The sequence below is a fragment of the Chionomys nivalis genome, chromosome 11, assembly GCF_950005125.1.
Source record: "Chionomys nivalis chromosome 11, mChiNiv1.1, whole genome shotgun sequence".
In the NCBI taxonomy this organism is placed as follows: domain Eukaryota; kingdom Metazoa; phylum Chordata; class Mammalia; order Rodentia; family Cricetidae; genus Chionomys; species Chionomys nivalis.
The window spans coordinates 68,810,142-68,828,610 of NC_080096.1; positions in this window are offsets into that span (position 1 = coordinate 68,810,142).

Below are 18,469 nucleotides of genomic sequence, written 5' to 3' on the forward strand. Positions count from 1 at the left end.
GCTATACATTTTCTCTGCTTTTCTCCCTGCCTCTCCCCTTTAACCCTCTCCCATGGTCCCCATGTTCCCAATTTACTCAGGAGATTTTTTTCTTTTTCTACTTCCCATGTTGATTAGATCCATGTATGTCTCTCTTAGGGTCCTCATTGTTGACAAGGTTCTCTGGGATTGTGATTTGTAGGCTGGTTTTATTTGTTTTATGTTTAAAAACCACTTATGAGTGAGTACATATGATAACTGTCTTTCTAGTTCTGGGTTACCTCACTAAAAATGATATTTTCTAGTTCCATCCATTTTCCGGCATATTTTAAGATGTCGTTATTTCTTATTATTTATTTATTTATTTATTTATTTATTTATTTATTTATTTTGCTGTGCAGTACTCCATTGTGTAAATGTACCACATTTTTCTCATTCATTCTTTTGTCAAGGGGTATTTAGGTTGTTTCCAGATTCTGGCTATGACAAACAATGCTGCTATGAACATAGTTGAGCACATGTTCTTGTGGCATGATAGAGCATCTTTTGGATATATACCCAAAAGTAGTAATGCTGGGTCTTGAGGTAGATTGTTTCCTAATTTTCTGAGAAATTTCCATACTGATATCCAAAGGGGCTGTACCAGCTTGTACTCCCACCAGAAATGCAGGAGTATTCCCTTTACCCCACAACCTCTCCAGCATAAGTTGTCATCAAAGTTTTTTGATCCTGGTCATTATTACAGGTATAAGATGGAATCTCAGAGTTGTTTTTATTTGCATTTCTCTGACGACTAATGATATTGAGCATTTCCTTAAGTGTCTTTCAGCCATTTTAGATTCTTCTGTTGAGAGTTCTCTGTTTAGGTCTGTACTTCATTTTTTTATTGGATTATTTGTTCTTTTGGTGACAAAGACTTGTAGACTTGTATGACAAGAATTTTAAATCTTTGAAGAAAGAAATTGAAGAAGACACCAGAAAGTGGAAAGATCTCTCATGCTCTTGGGTAGGTAGAATTAACATAGTAAAAATGGCAATCTTACCAAAAGCAGTCTACAGATTCAATGCAATGCCCAGCAAAATCCCAGCAAAATTTTTCACAGATCTCGAAAGAACAGTATTCAACTTCATATGGAAAGGCAAAAAACCCAGGATAGCCAAAAAAATCCTGTACAATAAAAGAACTTCTGGAGGCATCATAATCCCCGACTTCAAACTCTACTACAGAGCTACAGTACTGAAAGCAGTCTGTTATTGACACAAAAACAGACAGGAGGACCAATGGAACCAAATCAAAGACCCAGATATTAACCCATACACCATCAAACAAACACCTGATTTTTGACAAGGAAGAAAAAAATATCAAATGGTAAAAGAAAGCATGTTTAACAAATGGTACTGGCGTAACTAGATATCAACATGAAGAAGAATGAAAATAGATCGATATCTATCACCATACTCAAAATTCAAGTTCAAATGGATTAAAGACCTCCACATAAAGCCAGCCACACTGAACCTCATAGAAGAGAAAATGGGAAGTACACTTGAATGCATTGGCACAGAAGACCACTTCCTAAATATAACCCAAGCAGCACAGACACTGAGAGAAACAATTAATGAATGGGACCTCCTGAAACAAAAAAGCTTCTGTAAAGCAAAGGACACAGTCTACAAGACAAAACAACAGCCTACAGAATGGAAAAAGATCTTCACCAACCCCACATCAGACAGAGATCTGATCTCCAAAATATACAAAGAACTCAAGAAATTGGTATCTCTTATTTTTTTTGAGTAGTTTTAGGCTCAAAGCACAAATTTATAGGAATATAGAGAACTCACCTTTCTTCCACTTACACCTACACAGTTCTCATTTTGTTGATATTACTCACTAGCATATTTTCTTCAGTTGAAACCACATACACAAATTTTCACCCAAGCTACTAAACCTGTTTGTGGCACATTAACATTCCTTCTAGTGTTGTTTCTTCTATGGGAGTGGACAGAGGGATAATGACAAGCAGCTCCACACAGAGAGCACCACACAGAGCATCAGTTTCACTGTCCTTAGATTTTCTAGTGTTTTGCTGATTCATCCTCTTCCCATCCTACACAGGAAACCACTCATAGTGTTACTGTGTTGGTTTCCCTTTATCGGAGCTGCATGTATTCAAAGCATTCAATGCGTGGACTTTTCAAATCACTTTTGTGGCTTAAGTACACTTAGGTTTCTCTGTGTCTTTCCATTCATACCCATTGAGCTCTAAATAGAACCCATTGTCTGGATATCTGTTTGTTTATCCATTCATCTACTGAAGGACATTTTAATTGCTTTCATGTTTTGACAGTTGTAACTGAAAATGCTATAAATATCTATGGTCAGGACTTTGTGTAGAAACATTTTTTCATTCTTTTATGCTAGATACTAGGAACCACTTCAGCCTCACAGTGTAAGAATGTGTTCAGTTGGATAGGAAACCACCAGGTTGTCCCACAAAGTGCCTTTGCTGTTCTATATCCGCACCAACAAAGGTTGAGACTTCATGTCACTCCACATCCTCCCTAAACATTTGATGCTGCCAGGACTCTGCATTCTAGCCACTTTAATATGTATGAAGTGGTCACTGTGTTTTAATTCATGTTTCTTGTGATGTGATGTGATTCTTTTCATATGCTCACTTGGCATCTGTATAAATAGATGGTCTTAATTGACCATCTATTTGCCAAGTTCTTTGGTCTAGTTTAAACCAAAGTGTTCTGTTTTGTTACTGTTGTTTTAAGGGGTTCCTTGTATATTCTGAATACCATTCCTCCCTAATATACATCTTTTGCAATATTTTCTCTGAGTATGTTGCTTTCCTTTGTATGTTATGTATCATTCACTTTGAAAAACAATTTATTTCATACATCTTTAACAATGTACATAAAAGTCAATCATAACTGCCATCTAAAATTTCTTACTTGGTCTTTTCAGGGTTTTATAGTTTTACATTTTAAATTCACTACATTCTACTTATCCTAACCTTTTGTAAGGAATCTTACAAAATCTATATTTAGAGTGTGACTTTTTATATTTTTATATTTCCACATACTAGACCTTGTCCTAGAAATAATAAAAGAATAATTATTTGCAATTTAAATATAACACACAGAGTGATATTTACTTCATAAAATTTAACCATGTTCAAAAAGGACCTAGCCTATGAGCTTAATCCCAGTGACAGTCTCAAGCACACACTAACGGAGAAGACATAAAGCATACACAATGAAGACAGAGAGAAACTAGCTGAAAAAATGTCAGGACACAGTTTATCATGCAAAAGTTAAATAATTGTGCCACAGAATTAAATTACTCTCTGCCAGACTTAGTCTAAATTAATTTAGCAACTCTTTTTGCATATATGCCAACTTATAAGGGACAGCAAATGGAGGAGACTTTGGCTTTTTCATTGTCTCCAACCTATGTAAGTAAGCACAGACTATACATACAGTTCACAGCACTGGTAAGTCAGGGAAGACCATGGTCTACTACTTCCAGCTCTTGTCAGTAGAAATGTTAAGCAGTTGGTAGTAGAAAACTATCAAAGGATTGAATTGTTTTTCCAAAACCATTGCAGTTTGCAAATGCTTTCACTCTATCCCCACACTGGTACCTGCACCCCTCTCTGAGAATGGCCACCTCTCTGACATTGCTGCATCATTCTCTGGTGACTTGTTCTCCACCCAGCTGAGAAGGGCTCTACCCCTCTGTCCTTCTCCGTTGACTACCATGCCTCCTTGTTTCACTTGGGAAACTTCCAGAATTGAAAATGTGGCCAAGGAACCAAATAGATTTTTCTATCCCTAAGCCTTCCAAAATGATGAATTACAATGGTTAAGGTCTTTGAAGTTCACTTCATTACTGAGTTGGAGCCCAAAAAGAACAGGATATCTAAGGACACACATGCCCAATTTTATTCCCTTGTAACTACTTTCCTTCAGTCATTTGTGAACAAAACGAAATATCTAACATTTTATCTGGTATTTATTCTTTAAATGCATACTCAGGGGCTTCATTCCATAACACTAAACCCGTCAGAACCTGGGTATTAGCTCATTGTTGTCTGCTCTAGCTCTCCTGTATCCATAACAGCCTTAGGGCATAGCACAGTCCTGAAACCCACCAGGCAGCAGTTAATCAAAGAGTGTTCTTACTGTTCCCTAGTTGTTCTAAGCATGGGCCCCAGTATGCATAGGATATCCCAAAGACTTGAGTCTTCCTCATTCATCCTTCAATCACTTCATTTGTTTAATGCATGTAGCTACAACTTCTTAGAAGTGTGTACCCACACAGCCCTCTCTGGAGTGAGCAGATTTATCATGAATCAATCTTTCGAGCTAAGCATTATTTCTTCTCTGAATGCTTCTCAATACAAGGTTTCAGAGAACTGCCTATTATCAGTTAACTAATGTGGAAGTTTTTTGCTCTGGCTATATGAGAAGAACATGCCTTTTCATCACTGTCCACAGAAATAGAACCAGAAATCTTTTCAACAAAAGCCTTACATGCTAAAGCAAAAGCCTTCAAATAACTCCTTAGCCCCCATTCACTTTGGAAACTTGAGCACGTGAAAACCCACACTTATACATACATATACACCCTATGTGAGTTGTGTGGCCAATGTTCTGTTCACTCTTTTTCTCAACACCTGCTGTATTCAGGTATTGATTCCACACAACGGCAACTGCTTCATTTGATGCTTTGGCCCAGCTTTGCTCAGGCAGCTCAACAGGGGTGATTATGTTCTCATTTCTGTTTTCAGATGCTAAAGGAGAAAGGTCAGCTACTCTGGGATCCCTGGTACAGATACTTATGAAATTTTTTGATATGCCATAATTTTTTGTTATGCCATAACTTCCTCAAAAGTGAAGAAAGTAAGTAAAAAAGTATATTCCTGAGAATGGGATTAACACTAGTGCAGGGAAGCAGAAGTTCTCTTTGTTGACTGACCCAGAACATTAAATTGATTGTGTAATTTTAATATCACCATCTTATTCGATAGCTGCCTAATAATTCTGTATCCTTCTACCTTACAGTCAATTGTAAAGTCTAGAAATGGAAGAACATATTTATTTTATTCAAATTTGCAATTTTCTGCTATCTGAACTATTAGTAATCTGTAATCTCTTTCTCCTCAGGGAGCCTATTACCCCTGAGAAAGGATGATTGCCTTATTTAAATCGTGCAGTCTTTGGATGTTTTCTCTCTTTCATTCCTTGCTGCAGGTGAAGATGGGATTTACTCACATTTGTTGATATGCTTTCTTGATAACAATTGTTCCCTCCTCAAATTCTCCATCTTGTGCCTCAGAGAATGTCAGAAGAAAAGGAAAGAGGAAATCATGGAAGATCCAGCAGCAGCTTCCAATCAGAAGGCTTAGAGAAAGGGCACAGCTTCACCTGGAATGTGCATTCAAAATGGGTTCCTGGACGCTCTCCACATGTACTGGCTTGGAGAACTTCGTTTCAGACTGCTACTCTTTGTTGTTCTTTCCTCCTTTCTCATGAGACAGGGTTGTATACAGCATAAGTTGGTCTTGAACTTATTATTCCAAATGAGGATAACCATGAACTCCTAATCTTGCTGCCTCTATCACTGAAGTGCAGAGGTAACGTGTGTATCACTATGTCTGGTTTATTCAAGTGATCCTTAAGCATTTGATTTGAGAATTACCCTACCCAGCTTATCTGACATCTCAAGAAGTGCACAGAACATAGAAAATAAGAATATTATTATGGGACAGCAAGATGGTCCAGTGGGTAAAGGCACTTGCCTCTAAGACTAACAATCTAAGTTTAATTCTCTGTGGAAGGAGAATCAGCTCTTGAAAACTGTCCTATGACCTCCACATGCCTAACGTGTGTGTGTGTGTGTGTGTGTGTGTGTAAAGAAACATAGGACACATCAGAAACTACATTTTTTCCTTTTTTAATTTATTAGATTTTTTTAAAAAAAATACCACTCCAAATTTGCATTCCTTCCCCTTCTCCTACTCCCTCCACATACCCTCCCATCTCTTCCCCCTCTAATTCTAAGAGAGGACAGGGCATCCTGCCCTGTGACAAGTACAAGGCCCTCCTTACTACATCTAGATTGAGCAAGGTATACATCCAAAGAGAATAGGATCCCAAAAAGCCAGGACATGCAGTCGAGACAAATCCCAGTCCACTGTCAGTCTGCCCCACATTCAGAGGGACTAGTTTGATCCCATGCTTGTTCACCCCCAGTCCAGTTGGAGTTGGTGAGCTCCCATTAGCTCAGACAAACTGTCTCAGTGGGTGAAACCCTCATGGTCTTGACCTCCTTGCTCATACTCTCACTCCTTCCATTCTTCAACTGGACCTTGGGAGCTCAGTCCAGTGCTCCGATGTGGCAGAAGGTACTTTTGATCTTCAATCTCTTCCTGAGTCTTGTTATCTTTGATACTGAGTCTTTCATTTATCACATCATATTACATTAACTTGTCTAATTTTTTGGCTAACAACTGTGGTCTTCCCCCCATTCTCATATACTACAAAGATATCCTTTTCTCTCCCCCAAATTTTTTGGTTCTAGATACCTTTTACCACTGTACTTTATTTTTGCTTTGGCTATCAAGTTATACATCTTCAATACCTTTAGGACATATTTGATTTTTTTTCCTCTGGCTTCTCATGTGTCTGGCCATTCAAATCATTTTCTGTCAAAATCTCAGTATGGATCATTTGGAGGACACACACACACTAAGTTTAATAAATGTATAAAGAATATTACTCAGTGAAAAGATTTTCATATAAATCATATCTTTGATATTCCTTCTTTAAGCAGATAACCTATGATCATGATCAAATAGTAATTCATGTGAAGAACCCACTTGGTATAATAGCATCTCTCAAGTTCTCAGAAAATTAAGCCCCCCAAATTTGAGGAATAGTTAAGCCTTTCAAGAATGGCATTTGCTTAGCTGATTGATCACCACTTTGGCTGAGCTTATGAAGGGATTGTCATTCATTTTTATTTGTTCTTATTTCATGAAAACTGTTATGTGAAAGTCTCTACTTATATTTTCCCTCATGGGTATTATCCGTATTCCATTTTGACCAATAATGATGGCTGGGACCTTACCCCAGGAAGTACACAATGCTCCAAAGAACATTTCAACCAAAGAATGCATCCAGAATTCCCAATAACAATTGAATAGAGCCAAAGAGGCCAGATGCCAGGCAGGAGGATATTTTAGGCTTGGCTGATGGTCCACATTAGTTTCTTCCTCTGTCTACCAGAGCTATTCATTAGGAGAGGATGTTATGTCCTTCCCAGACTTCCCACACCCCCTCCTCTGTATTTTGAACATTCACATTCCAATGTGAGTTGAATGACATTAGTTTTCTGCTGTACAGAGAACTGCATATATGTAATCCTGTAACAATGTGACAGAAGGTAGGGAAGGGTGTTTCCTTTCCCCAGGCACAGGTTCTGGTTAGCACTGGAGATAAATCACGTGGAAGGATTATACATCAAACAGTAAGTTTCCCTAAAATCTACCAGTCTCGGCAGTTAAAACCAGGGTACTTATTCACTGTTGTCATCTCAGATGAGGACAGAGTTTCTGCTGCTCCCTGTATTGAGGGGTTTCTAGAGAGTACACCATTTGTCCCATACATCCTATGATTTCTGTGTCCTGAGAGGTTAGTCTAATAATGAGCTTCCAATTGTGCCCTCTCTATCCCCATAACCACAGTTTCCATTTAGGTTCTCTTTAAATCTTATTTTGTCTTTAAATGTCTTACTTTCTAGATGAAATTCATTCCACATGGTTTCTCTGCCCACCATTTGCAGACTGTTGGATTCTAACACTGTTCTTATCATGTTCAGCCTAAACACCTTGAATGCCTTTTCCACTGCTCAAAGGGGAAAAAAAAAAGTCTAAACTCTTTGCACTTTTATAAACTTCCAACATACCTGTTTAAAGTTATCTCTAAGATCCTTCTGCACACCACCTGTTTCTGAATATGTTTCCGAATATCCTGTGCCTCAACCTCCCACAAAAGTGTTCCAATTTATGCTTTCACAGTCCTCTCTTGGATTTACTCTCAAAGCTCATCTTAAAATAATTATGTTGTTTTCCTGATTAGCTTATCAGGAATTATCCAATTCCTTTCTGAACTACTGGAGCATCTCTATTCCTATGTATTACTCTGTAACACCCGAATCTGTGTTACACCCTTGGTACAGTTCGCGCACCACTGTACCTTACGCGAGTCCGGTAAGGTCCTGGAGATTGAAAGAACACACAAAGAAACCAGGGTCATTCGAAAGGAGATCAGCCTAATGCCGCCATTTATTTAGACTTGGGGAAGTCCTTAAGTTTCTAGCTGATGCACAAGGACTCCTGCCCAGGCAGGTGGGAAATTACCATATTAACAATGGAGTCAAGTCCTGCAGCTAATCACCAGGCGAGGCAGGGAGAGCACAGAAACAAACAGGATGCTTAGTTAGCTGACCAGAAACTGTCCCCGCAAATGCACCCCAGGAACAAGGGCAGACCCAGGCCCTACATTACTCTATCTCTTTTTGTTATAGTTGGATTATAATCTGAGATGTTTCCCACAAGGTAAAATGCTCAATCACTTGTTCTGCAGCTGGCAGTACTCTTTTGGGGAAACTACAGAATTTTTCATGGGTGCAACTTACCTAGTGGACAAAAACTAGAACAGGTGGTATCTTAAAAGGCTATTGTCCATATCTTGACTAAGTCTACATAGTGGCAATCTGTGTGCTGTGGAAATGTGGCCATTCAATACATGCACCTTTGCCCCCCCCCCAAGACTAAATAGTTCTGTCCATTGTCCCTCTTCTGATGCAATGGAATATACCCTTTGAATTGTAAGCCCAAATAAACCTATCCTCCCCATTCTGCTCCCACCAGGTATGAGTAATGACAACAGTAGCTAAGACAGTTATCCATCTGTCTGCTAGATACCTCCTTAGCTGAGGGATCGGTTTGTTAATCTGTATGCAAGTAACAGAGTCCAACACAGAGAGAGCTGCTTAATATATTTTGATTTGTAATAAATGAGTGTTTCAGACTCAAAGCAGGTCCTCTCTCTCTACTGACTGCATAATTGAGTTGTAATTTCCATTTTTTGCAGAAAGTCCTTGGACTAGAAAGGGAAAATCGAGCCCTGGGTGGAAGGCAGTGGAAAGTTTTGGAAGACACTTGCCCTTCAGGCCTAACTTCATTATTCCCCATAAAACCCACACAAACCTTTTTCTGTTGTCTCTCCACCTCCTTCCAGGTTCAGAATTGCTTTCATATTCTTATCTCAGTTGCACATGGCTTCTTGGAAGTAATTTTATTAAAATGTATTTGAAGCAGTTGCCGGTCCATTAACACCTTCTTGCATCCAGCTGTGTCAGATAAGCCCTGGGAAACTTTTATTTTTCTCAGTTGAGAAAAGTTGTAGCTCCAGCAACAACCAAGAGACTTCTGGGTCTACCAGGGTGTGTAACACCGCAACCAAAGTAATGCTATTGCTATGTCTTGGTGGGTGAGTGCTACCAGGTTATAGAAAGGCCCTCAGCACAAGAAAGGAAAATTTCACTGCAGCCTTGAGATTCCTGTGGCAATCCATAAAGAGTTCTAGGTCCTGGGGACCCATGAGAGGATTCACTTCAAAGCTGAAGACAAAGCAAGAAGTTGAAGGATAGAAGAGTAAGAGCATTGTGCCGAAAAATGTTGTAGTCTGTAAGTTCTGTGCAGGAGGCAGGGAAGTGTTCAGTCTGCCTTTCTCTGGCTTCTTTCTGCTGGAGAACCAGAGAGTCTGGGAACTAGGGATTGGGTAAACTTATGAGAAATATTTTGTCCATTAAGAAGTAAAGGGTTTCCCCACAGCAAATCAGGAGAGAAGAGAGGAGAGGAATAAAGGAAAGAGAATTGGTAAGTTGTGGGAGAACAGGATTTCTATCCTGTACAGATACTGTTCACAGAAATAATTTCTTACTTTGTGATAAGATTAGAGGTAATATGTATAAATACTACAGCCAAGAAAACAAACAAGTCAGAAGTCTAGATCAATCCCATCTCAAAAGTCAAACACCTTGAACCTAAGCCTAATGAAATCCTTCTTCAATGTGAGATAGAAAAAAAAGGTTGATAAATTGTTGCTCTCAGAGGTCAAGGAACAGTGAACGTGTGCACTTCAGATAAGGCAGAAAAACTTCAGCACTCCACAAGTTCACTTTGGAGTCTTCTTCGTTGTGTTGAGTTACTACGCAGATGATTGTTCTATAGCAGTTTCTAAAAATGGACTTTTATGTTTCAGCCACCCAGACAGATGGCAATGAAGAGTTATCTAGGCAGCACAGCCCTTTGGATTTCCCTGTGGACTGCTGTTTCTGAACGCAGACTCTGTGTGAGCCTTGTTTCTCCAGACCTCTGGACAAGGGCTATTGGTTAAGGGTGTGTCAATGCTCTTCCCAACTTGACTGTTGATATCACCACGCCACATGATCTCCTTTTCCTGTGATCCTTAGATACTGAAGCCTCCAGGAGGGCTATATTTAGCATTCTTCCAGGTTGGATCCATATGGAAAGAAAGATTTTGTGTTCTGTCCAAGACTACATAGGGTAAACTTGGCAGCTATTTAATTCCTTAGACCCTCATTAGTGCTTGGGCCTTGTGTATAAGAATTCTGTGCAGGCATGTACTGATTCCACGTAACTAGGGAGGTTGTACTTTTGGTGTCTATCTCTCTTTCTGCCTATGCTATGGGCAGCAGGTACTTGTCCACCATATCTGCGTGTCTGTATGGTTCTGAAGAGACTTATGATTTGAGATTTTGGTTTAAAGCTGTATTTTGGAAAGTTACTATACATTCTCATTATGTTCATGTATGTATATGTATATATATATGTATATACATATTTGTTTATGTGAGTACATCCTCCTACCCTGCATAATATACACTCATAGAATATGAGCCTATCAGTGCTTGCTACAGAAACTCTTTCCTTCTCTTACAGCTTTTGGTTCTGGACACGTTTACTACTTTATTTTATTTTCCTGCTTTATGTACCAGGCTATGCATCTTCAAGATCTTTAGGACACATTTGATCATTCTCCTCTGGCTCTTCACATGTTCGACCATCCAGACCAACCTCTGTCCAAACCTGAGCATTAACCACCTGGCTAGCACCCCTGATAGGGCTCAAAGCCAGGCAGTTAGGGCCCTGGAAAGCAGTATCAGGTGACTGGGTGGATTGAGTTGTACTTGGAAGGGCGCTTTGACACTAGGAACACAAAGGATACCATCCAAATCCATTTACAAATTAAACCTCAACACATGATTGAAATTAAAAATAAATATAAACAAAACAAATAACTAAATAAAGGGAAGAGCCACTTCGTTATTAACTACAGGTTGCAGTCTTTTCGGTAAGTCTTGTGATCAAGTTCAGAATGTTGCACTGTTTCTTTTTAAGGTAACACTTAGAGCCTGTTGAAATTTTTTTCAAATTTTAAATACCACTTCAAGAGCATCTCAGGAACTACCAAATAAGTTAGACACACAGCTGCTGGCATCCACTAAGAGAAGCAATCTGAGAGAAAGAATCTGAGTGTACAAAGATGATAAAGAGGGAAGCTGAGTGGCAGTTGGTGCAATCATCAGGGGAATATTGAGAGTACAAAAACGTTTTTGAAATGGCAGAATTCCTTGGCCTCAGAAGACCCAGTAATCATGGAAGGCACTGATAGAAGTCTGGAGAGCTTCACTAGGGAGTCAGGCTGCTTGCACAGGATCCTGGCTCTACCGCTGACCAACTACAATGCCCAGGGCCAATTATTTAGCCTTTCACAATTGGGTTCAGCACAAGAAAACTGAGGTAATAACAAGGTCTGCTTTATCAAGTGAGAGAGCATCAGATAACCTGATGCACATATGATATTTGGAACAAAGGAAACATTAGCCTGGCCAGGCTAACGAGACAAGGAGTAAGGTCTAGGGAGGCAGCAGAGGATAACATTTTCTGGTTGCATGGCCAAACAGAATGTGCCCCTCAGGCTTCCTCTCTTATGACTCCCCAGTCCCAGTACTACTATCAGTAGCTGCAGTAGCAGCCCCACTCCAGAGAAGGCAAGTCAGCAGAGATGAACTGAGGTAGCTTGAACCTCTCTGAAATCATCAGAAATATGTCTTCTCTCCTAATACCACTCTGCTTTGCCTGTATGTGGAGGAGACGCCTCTATATGCAGAATTAGGGAAGGACCGGTCTTCTAGACCCTTCACAGACAGAAACTACAGCAAAGTCAAACTAGGGATAAATGATTGCCAGAAATCTCATTGTATATGGCAGCTTTCTGTAGGAAAGCTGAGGAACTGGCTACAGAGGTTGAGAACTTTAGGGTTCAGAAAACAGTGAGATTAATGAAGAGCCACAGAGAACTTCAACTTGGTGTTGTATTCATCAAGTGAGGACATGGGAGACATAGGCCACGCTGTACTTCAGGAAGAGCCTGGGCTTCCCTGAGGAACAAACACATGCTGGGATTTATGCCTTGTTTACCTGTGATGTGAGAAAATTTTCTTGTTTCTAAAAGACATCAGTTTCTTCCCTAAGTAGGCATAGCAGTAGCATCTAGCTCATCGTGCTGGTATGAGGATGAAATGACATCACATTTAGCTCTGTCCTTTGCCCCACCCCCAGAATTTGCTCCTGCTTCTGTCACTCCCAGTTTATCCTTGGTGCCCTTCACAGCCAGTCCCAGTTTTGGAGAAAATGACTCCTAAGGTTGCACGGTGTTGTGATGATGGTACCGAGGTAAAGATTTGCCTTCTTAGAAGCCCATCAGTTAAGGACTGGTGAGTGGTTTACACGAACACTGACTGTCTCCATCGCTACCCACATTCAGCCAGAGCTGTAGCAGAAGTGTCCCTTGAGCGCCCCCAAAGCAGTGTTTGTGGCAGACATTTGCATGGTGAAGTGGGCCCATTTCTTATGTCCTGTATTAAATACCCAGAGGCAATAATCCTCATTATGGGCCAATGACTTAGAAAATGTTATTATTAAATCAAAGCCATTTGCAATAAAGGAAAAAATTCATCTGCAACTATAAACTCTGCTGCTGATAGTTGAGTATTAGGAAAACAAATGGTCCCCAAGTCCCTCCAGACCTTGCTCTTCAAAGCTTAATCACATGGCAGCCCCTCCAGGAGCTGGAAAGCCAGCCCAGAAGGATGATTCCGGGGCTGTGGGTGGTTTCTCATAAGACATTGGACCTGGCTCAGAGAACCGTGGTGATTACCCAGCTTATTTTCTAAAATGCCATTAGTTAAATTTAACTTGTCTATGGCTCTGTTTCCTATTACAAAAAGATGGAGTCAGTCATACTTGGGTAGGAATTCTACTTCCTAGGGAAACTTCGCACAAATCAATACAAGCCTCCACGTCTACCCCTCTAACTTAGAATAAGGAAACTGACATTTTTGTTTGAACACATTTTAGCAGAATTAAAGTCATGTCTTAATTTATAGATTAACTCAGAAGGAACGAGTAGCTAGCCTTGGCTGTGTCTCACAGGGGCTGTGCTATGGAGGGACTGAGGAGGCTTTCTGGGGACAAGTTGATTTCCTTGTGTTGTGCAGAAGTCCAGACAAACACTGCAGCCAAGACCAAACTAAACTATCTTCAGTCTTTACACAGGACTGTAAGGCATAAAGCCTGGGGCATTCTCACATCAACTAATGGTTGCTGTCTGCTGGACAATACTGATGCTAGAAATACTGTGGCGAATAAGACCCATTTTCTTTCACTAAGTTAAGAGGTGATTGTGTAAAATTCCCTATATCCTTCAAACTGATGACAGTTCTGAGAGATGGCATCTGTGAACTCAGCAGCCTCTGTTTAACTGGAGCAAGAATGTTGAGGGTTGATCAAGGAACAGATCCAAAATTGGGTCTGGAGCCAAGGTCTGGAGAACACAAAGAATGGAGAAACAATACATCTGGAAGTCTTCTTCTGGGGGGACTAGAGGAAGGCCTGTCACCTCCTATCTCTGCTATTTCTTACTCTGAACTATACAGTAGAGAAATGAAGAGGCTAACAGCTGTGAAAGCCTTTCCACCAGAAGTCCTTTAAGTGATAACCTACTGTTAGCAACTGCATGGTAGGCATAATGCTGGCTGCAGGAACCAGCAGCACTTTCTCAACTGAGAGAAAGGGCTCTGCTCCTGTGTCTGTTCTTGACTACTTCTCCATTCCTTCCCAAAATCCACCACTCACACATGGCATCAACTGCTTGCTAAGTCAGCACTTTACCTCTCAAGGAACCACTCAGTATTAATCATTCAGAATCTTGACTTCCAGAATCACTCTGTGATTGATCATGTCCGGACACACTTTTGCCAGATTGTTGGTAGTGGGAGGTGTGAAGAGAGTGCAGAAGCTTCTGGTGGGACACCAAGAGGAAGATTCTTTGGTATGCTGATAGGTGAATAGAATGGTGTGTGGTAGGATCATATCATAAGATGCATAGTCAAGAAGTTGAGAATCAGTTCTAGAGGTCAGTCCTTGTGTACTTATGAATTCTTTTATTCTACCCAGGGCATCACCAAGCCCATAGAAGTTCCTTACTGAGTGCTGGGTAGATTTTTGAGGAGAGCTTGTCTTTTCCAGCTCAGTTTTCTTTAGACGTAATCAAAACAAACAAACAACAAAACAAAACCTTTCAGTGCTTGAAACTTCATTACCCTTGGCTGAGAGAGAAAGCTTGGGAGTTTTAACCTCTACTCTTGATGATTTTGAGGGTCCCTAGCCCAGACTGTTCTTCACAGCCTGCTGTTGAAATGGGTTACAACATCTTTAGAGACCCTAAGTTTTGGTGAGATCACCAATGGCCTGTGGTCTGGCTTTACTCTTGTCACTCTGTCACTCAAAATCTGACCCTTGGGAAGCTGACTCACACTAACACTTTCACATGGGGTCAGATGGCCAGACCACAGTGCTTTTGTCCTCCATTTATAATGAGGAAAAAAAATATTAAGCTATGAAAGCTGTCTCTTGGTGTACCAGAGGAATGAACAGGGAAAACATAGCCTGGCTATGGTAAGATCTTTCCAAGTTGTACACACTGAAAAGAGTATGCGATTCTCTAATCATAAGTCAATTTATTTCAAATTAAAGCAAATGCCTTTACCCACACAGGTGATGCTGACAGTTTTTTATTTTAAACAGCAAATTCTTTCCAAAAGACTTTTGTTATTATTCTTGTGGCACTGTTGTCTAGACTGACTCTCGGGGAATAATATATTGAATGATTTTCCTTTCAGTTCTTGAGTCGCATAGTTGGCCAGTATTAGCACTGGGCTTTTAAAAATGAAAAATACATACATGCTCAAAGAACAAAGAGAAATCAATAGCGCGGTGCCCACAGCTCTTCCACATCAACTGTGCCTCCAAGTAGAACTGTTAAGACAGCTGATATTGGTTCTAGTCTTATTATGCTCTACCCTCATCTCAACTGATTATCCTGGGACAGCTGGAGGGCCAAATAGGGTTTTAGTGTCTCATTCTGTTGAGCAGGATACAGACCAGAGTAGTAAAACCATTTAATCAGAGCTCAGCCTTACTTACAGAAGGAGCAGAGCCTTTCTTCCCCGGAGTATCCTAATAACATCACATTACACACTAAGTTTTATTTCTTATTTACTTGGAAATAAACAACAATTCTTTTCTCATTGTCAGCCAAAATTAATTGAAAAAAATACATCAGGAAGAGGCAGAAGTATTGATAAACTGATTGGAGAATGTGGCCTTACATGTACAATATCAAAATTTGACAACACCCTGCAGCCTTATTCTGTGGCCTCCTAACCAGTCTGAAGGACAGCTTACCCTTACCCAAGGAAAATTTGTTTCCATAATGTACCAGAACACTTGTCTCAGGTTGGTCCAGGGTGGTTCATTTCCTTCACTTCTTCATAATGACAATTTTTGAGAGAAGTGAGTTTTTCTTTTTTTCTTTTTTCCTACTAGATTTCCCCTTTTCTTTCTTTTCATATTTTCTTTGTGTTTTTGATTTAATTTCACTCTAAATGTTGGGATACTATCTCTCTCTCTCTCTCTCTCTCTCTCTCTCTCTCTCTCTCTCTCTCTCTCTCTGTGTGTGTGTGTATCTTTGAATGAGTTGACTTTCCCTGACCATCAAGTGTCAAGGAGAATCAACTTACCTTTGAGATTAGCATATATTTGCAAAAAAGTCCCATAGTCTCCCAACTTTCATAAAAACTGAGATTCTATGCAAATAGAAATTTTAAATACACTTCAGTAGCCCAGCTTTCTTTGCCTTTTTTTAACAACTAAGTTCAGGAGGGGAGCTCCTTCTCACAGCTCACATCCCAAGTTCACGCCCTCCAGGAGCATAGAATGGTTTCATTCTCTCCCAGCTTCAGTTAGACATCAGGAAAAAGGATATTCACCTTCAGTGAGTTTCTGAGGCCTTCTTTGGTGGGTTCCCCTCAGTTTGCACCTCCCTACCCTTTGACTTCTGTTAGATTGGGACTGATAGAGGCAATGTGGAAATAAAGAAAGTAATTAGACCTATCTCTTCCTCAACAGGAATTGTTCCTTTCAGCAGACCAACTGAGGAGCACAGTCTCTCCATGGATGCGAGACTGTGCACTTGCGATGTGGGCTGCTTGGGGTGGGGTGGTTATAAGATAGAAGGGGGGACTTGGAGATAGAACAGTCCATGTGTAGTCAGTTTACTTTCAGTCTGGAAGCGGTAGATATCAGGGGCATTTTGTATGTGGATCTCCTTATGGGATGCTTCTACAGGTGTTATCAGTCACATCAACTTTTCTGTCTAGAGGGACTCAGTCCAACTGAAGCTTTGGGGTAATTGACCCTTTAACTGCCTTGGAAAGTGAGCTATTTAGGGCTGCCTTTAAAAATGTTTTGAGTCAGCTCTTTCACTCCTGGACATACACCCACAAAACTTTACAGCCTGCAATAGAAATATGTGTACTATCATGGTTATCACTGCTTTATGTAGCAAAGAATTGGAATCAACCTAGTTGTCCATCAAAAGATGAAGAGATAATGAAAATGTAGGGGGTGGTGGTGTATGAATACTATTCAATTCTAAATAAAGCCGAAACATTTCAGGAAAATAGATGGACTTAGAATACACAATATTAAGTGAGATCACAGACTCCCAGAAAGAAAAAGTCACACTGTCTCTCTTATATATGGAATCTATCCTATAATATGTGTTATAGATAAACAACTATATACATAGTATAGCATAACATGACAAAGAAAACAAGAAAAACTAAAATTAAGTGATTGGGAGAAAGCATAAAATTTAAAATTCCTTGGTTTCTGATCCAAATGCCTATTCTAGTTGGATAAAAGTTCATTGAGTTGGATAGACTCTAACTAGTCATGGTGTCTGGTGTTTCTGTTTATTTTCATGAACATTTTATAATGAAGTTTATAAAGTTAAAAAAATAGTTTGAATTCTGCTTCCCAAAGTAGCCCCAAATGGAGTGTTCAGTATTTCCTTATTGTTATTGCTTTCAGATTTTTTTTAGAGGCAGAAGAAAACATTAGTTGTGTAGAGCCCCTCACTACTGCTCTACAAACAGCCAAGAGCCACTAGATAAGCAGACAGCAACTCAAAGAAAATAGGCCAAAGGTAGAGGAAAAATACAAACTGACACAGGGAAATAAAGAACAGAAAACAGTGGGAAAGTTTCTAAAGTTTCCTCAGAGAAATGAGAGAAAACATCCCAGTCCTGAAGTAATGTAAAGATGCCACATGAAGAAATAGCCAGAGAACTATAAAAACTATATTGAAAATTAAAAATTAATATTAAAAATTTTAAACTCAAAACAAGAGGGTGTTTAGTGCAAAAATGTCAACATTGCTGTAAAATTAAAGATTTTTATTTAAGAGGAGGTTGAAGTTAAGTGTAGGTCCTGAAATATAAAGTGGATGAAATTTCCCAAAAGGAAAACAAGCAAGAAAAATGGGGAAGGACAGAAGGAAAGTAAAGAGCTCAGCTCAGAGGAAGCCTTGCTAATAAATAGTCCACGAAGAGAAGCAGAAACCAATGCAGAGACATGGCTCTAAATGATGGCAGGGAAGGGCCGTGAACCCAAAGAACAGGTGCTTCAGTCGTCAGTCTTTGCAAGTGATTATGACAGTTATGTCAAGACACCTGTTACAACATTGCAGCTCACATTTAAAAAGCATCTCCTAAGGGAAAAAGAAAAAAAAAAAAAACACTCCATGGGAAAGGTTTTTAAAAGATGGCATTTGTCTTCTTATTTGTTTTACAAGGTTATCAATTTAATATTGACAAAGAGAAAGACTAGGGAATTTCTAATTCAAATAAAAGCTCAACTTGATTTGAACTCAGTCTTTGAAATATAAAATGGCTCTGTATATATTAAATTACAGAGTTTGA